General features: G+C 38.5%; 1 long non-coding RNA gene across 2 annotated transcripts; it reads right to left on the reverse strand.

The window, feature by feature from the left end:
• Positions 1-1,579: 1,579 nt before the first annotated feature.
• Positions 1,580-4,864, reverse strand: LOC128617376 (uncharacterized). Of its 2 annotated transcripts, XR_008387560.1 has the most exons (4): positions 4,322-4,864; positions 3,024-3,217; positions 2,788-2,874; positions 1,580-1,959 (listed from the first exon to the last, which is right to left on the reverse strand). It is a non-coding gene; the product is annotated as an uncharacterized LOC128617376 (long non-coding RNA). The 2 variants fall into 2 exon arrangements; XR_008387559.1 differs by having other exon boundaries at positions 1,580-2,874.
• Between the last annotated feature and the right edge of the window lie 35 nt (positions 4,865-4,899).

The raw sequence follows: 4,899 nt of genomic DNA on the forward strand, positions 1-4,899 counted from the left end.
ATTAGAAACGTGCAAACTAAAACAGTCCCAACGTACAAGAACAGCACAGGAACTCAATGATTATGTATACATGCTTAGAAAAAAAGTATTCTTCAAAGATCCTCTGGAGAATTACCTAAATGGGTTCTACCTGAAACCCTCCATGATAAGAGTTGATAAGAGTTGTTTAAGGGTTATCCCAAAGTGACAAACCAAAGAGTGTTTTAGTGTCTAGTGTCTAGTGAACAATTACATCTCAACTGTGCAAGACATAAGTGATTGTTGGAACCACAGAATGCTGCACACATGATACACCCTAGACAAAAAGTCTGCTGTTTGTCTCACTGAGGTAACTCTTAAAGGTTTTAGATAGAACACTACAAAGTAGAAGGAACCCCTTTAAGCAAAATGTGTACGAAGAGTACATAAAAGGCTGGGTTCCCTAAATTCTGGGAAGCTAATACAGACTCACCATGATTTCCTTACAGCAGCAAATACATTTTTTTAATCTTTCAGAGGGTTCTTCTAGTAGAAATGGTTCTAATTAATAACCAGCCAAACAACACTTGAGGAATCTGATTCTGTAGAAGTCTGAACAATTCTCCCAACATGTCTGACAGTACATCTTTTGTTTTGTAACCCCAGGAAAGTCTTAGGAAAAAGGTTTTCCCTAAAGGGTTCTTCTAAAGGGTTCAGTTTGTCTATATGTGTAAACAGTTTAAAGGTTTTATTTAGATATCTTCAACAGAGAGTTTCCAAGTAGAACCCCTTTAGGAAGATAAGAACCATTAACTCTGACTAGGAAAAACCAAAGAAAACACCTCCAGTTTATACCGTTAACGACCGTTTAATACGCTGGAAAAAAAAACGTCCTGTGAAAAAGCCTTAATTCCTACTCGGGAAAGTCTCGTCAGCCCTAAGGTTAGCATATGATGTCATGGAAACATGGCCTCCCTTTAAATAGGTTTATAGTAGAATGTATTTTAGATTAATCAACATAGACATGGGGGGTGGGGTATTAGTAGTTATGGTGGATTAGTAGTTAGCATGTTTGCCTCGCACCTTCAGGGGTGGGGGTTCAAATCCTGCCTATGCCCTGCATGCGTGGAGCTTGCATTGTTCTCCCTGTGCTCCGGGGTTTTCTCCGGGTACTCTGGTTTCCTCCCCCAGTCCAAAGAGATGCGTTGTAGGCTGATTGGCATATCTAAATTGTCCGAAGTGTGTGTAAATATGTGTGCGATTGTGCCCTGTGATGGGTTGGCACCCCGTCCAGAGTGTCTCTCGCCTTGTGCTCTGAGCACCCTGGGATAGGCTCCAGGCTTCCCCATGACCCAGTGTAGGATAAGCAGTACGACAATGCTTTTTTCCACTTCACAACTTGAACGTGCCAAGCTTGAAAATGACTTAATTATGAATTTAGACTTCACAATTCTGAGTTAGGATGAATGCAGCATTACATAAGGACCAACCTCTCCACTTTCAATGGTCTAATCTACATTCAATCGGCTTGTCTTTCTGCCAACACTAAAGGAGCTACTAACCAGATTAATAATCCTATCAGGTCTGTTTTAAAACCCCAAGCAGCTGGTCTACATGGGTTTTATGGTCACAGATTAAAAACTTTGTTGACTATAAATTTAACGAATGCTCAGTTTCTTTTATTACATTTTTGTCCTCTTTTTGTTCCTCACAAGAGTTTTTTTCCCCCCCTTATTGCCTTGAACATTCTGTAAAGAACAGGCTCAGGAAGTAAAATGCATGTGCAGGTTCTTTACTGAACATATCTGCAAGACAATAATGCAGATCAGGTAAAAAAAACAAACGAGAAAATCGAGAGAGATGCGTCACGAAACAGTCCTAATACAGTCAGTCCATATTCAGGCAAAGAGAAGGCAGGAACTCGAGGTTAGTAAGTACACCAGCAACACCAATCATCAATCAGAGTTGGAGGAGGAGTGACCAGAGGAGTGACTCATAACTCTGGGTACATGGTGACAATACAAACAGAACACTTCAGAGAAAAAAAATACAGAAACAAAACCTAATTGAATCCAATGTACTCTGCAGAAACTGCGGTAATGTCAAATTTAACATTACTGCTTGTTTGTGTTCCCATTTTTAAAGAATTAAAGATTTTTGCTTTAGCCAAATAAAGCAAAGAACTCAAAAGGAACAGGCATGAAATTAACATTAACAAGCACAAGCATAAAGTCTAGTTCAGATAATAAAAAAAGCTTCCAGTGAGCTCGGTATGACTCTGATGAGGAAAACTCCTTTAGGGAACAGTAATAAAATTTCAATGAGAAGCAGAAGCTGTCAATACATGCGCATTCAATATGCAGCAGCTTATTAACTACTAAAATTATTATTATTTTTTGAAAAAAAAAAAAAAAGGTTTTGTGATACAGCATGAACTAATTGTCAGTTACATAACAATAAATTCATAACTTACAGTACAAGCCCGAGGGTTTTTCTTATATAACCATAGATGGAGTTTTAGCTGTCAACTCTAGCACACTGCAAAGTTGCTGCTAGTTCAAGTTCTAAAATGAAGTTACTCATTTAAATCCAAACATTACCAACATTAATTCAAACGTGATCTGGAAAAGTGATGAAAAACAGTCGTGATCTTGTTATTTATCTTGTTATGGGTTCAAATATAGCAGTGATGTGCTCATGCCTATGAATCATATACCAATCAGTTTGCTTAAAATTCAGGGTTGGTTTGTACCAGTTGACAGCAGCTACGACAGATGCATTTCCACTTTACCATACCGTAGATATCCCGATATTCTACACTGTACTTACTGGAGACACTAGAGACCTCTTCATCTGTATTCTTCATTCCTCTTCTCTCCACATTTTGTATTCTGAACATGACTCCACTGAGCACCACTGTAAAGACATGTGCGCAATTGTTCAAAAAAGTATCTGAGTGCACTGTAGCTTGACAGACTGAAGCGATCATTGATGGGATCATATTCACCAGAATGGTGCAGGAGTTGAAAGAAGCAATCAGGCCTTTTGCACCTATTAAGACTAACCTGTGTCATGCTTTTAAGCATAAACAACAGAGACAAAGGCAGTTTTGGCTGCGAAGCAGGCGGTTGTTATGAGTGATTTGGAAGTCGGACTCTGATTTTCAGAGTGTGGGAGTTCATTCTGCTGTGCGAGGAATTGCAACCTGCTAAATGTCAAACGCCCTTCTGTTCCAATGCAGACTTCATCATGCCAAGCGCTCCATTCAGGAACCAAGCCAATGAAAAAAGATCATACAAAGTCACCTTTACAAAGTGCACTGTTGTTACAGCAACCCAGGTCATCAATGTTGAACTGTGATAAATGACATGCTGTACAGTTCCTCTGAGATTTGACCACCAGAGTCTTCGATCTATAGCTTTAATGAAGTGGAGTTCTTAAAATATATGCTCACTGTCCCTCACATATTAAAATACACCTTCTAGACTATAATCTTGAACAATGGCACATTTATAAATTGGCCATATGGAGGATGATCAGTCATGAGAATCTAAAAACATTACACACTGTGCACACTATTGATGGGGTGTATTAAAATTGGAAAGGACTGAAAACGACTGGGCCTACTGTACTAACAAAATAATCAATGACAGGGTGGTGTGATAAGCTCATTATTTTACTATAACAGCACATCCAAAAGTGCTTTATTCCTCTAACACTACAGCAGTTTATCAATGCTAACAATTTTAACAAATGCTAACAAAGTCAGCATTCAGAAACTTTACCTGTGACCCTTACAAAGTGCCAACTGTGGACACTCCTTCCAAAAATACTAAATAAACATCTCCTCACAGAAAATGTTTTACAACAATTAAACACAATTTTAATCCGTTTATGTTTATGTACTATGTTTACATGCACATCAAATTCCATTCAAGGTCTATATTCGGGTTGCAGCCATATTCCAAATACGATGTTTATGTGTACAGGCATCGGATTATTCCTGTATACATGGTTGCTGTAAGTATGCCGGAGTTGCCATTACTAAACACCTAGCCTACAGCTAAGCATCTGTTAGCACCCACAAGTCCTTGTGGACTGAGCATTCGCATATATCTCCTTTCAGTGGATTTTCTGTTTACATGCAACAAATTTGCATTTAAAACAAGCATATTCCAGAATATTCTCTTAATCTGAATCAGGCCATCATATTGCGGCGTTTACATGACTCAATACTAATTAGAATATCACTAAATGCCAATTAATATCGGAATATTAATTTGCATGTAAACATATGCTGCGTCTCAATTCACCTATTATCCGCCCTAAATAGTATCCGAGATTAGAATTAGTGTGTCCCTACTATTTCCGGTAGATTTTCGAAGTGTGCAGATAATATTTCCCACAACTCCTTGCACAAAGGAGGAGTTTTGTGACAGTTTGCTTTGCTGAATTCAAGGACGCACAAATGAAATGTGGAAAAATAAATCACGGGGATGGTAAATTAAATGATATAATACAAATTATATAAGGAGTAATGAATGAAGAAAAGCTGAAAGGCACCGAGGAGTTTGTTTACAGTGACCGTGTGCGTAACTAGGCAACAACGTTCTCTTCTGACGTGTTGGTATGTCCCGGTACTGTACCTGCATACTCTTTTGCTACACACTCAAAAGTATGTGCATTTTCTTCACAAAAAGAGTACATACTTTCAGTGCATAGTATAAGTAGGTGAATTGAGACACAGCAGTAGTCTGTAAAACAAGTCCCGGTGTATGTTGTTACTATAGAAACGGGCATTGTACTATAGAAAAGTGCACATATAAACCTGTGATTTGTCTCGCAGTCTGATCTACTGACAGAGCTGCTGTTACAGGAAATTAATCAACACCATCTGACCAATCAGAATCAGGAATTCAACAGCGCTGTGGTATAAAACAC

This window comes from Ictalurus furcatus, chromosome 13 (genome assembly GCF_023375685.1).
Source record: "Ictalurus furcatus strain D&B chromosome 13, Billie_1.0, whole genome shotgun sequence".
Taxonomy (NCBI): domain Eukaryota; kingdom Metazoa; phylum Chordata; class Actinopteri; order Siluriformes; family Ictaluridae; genus Ictalurus; species Ictalurus furcatus.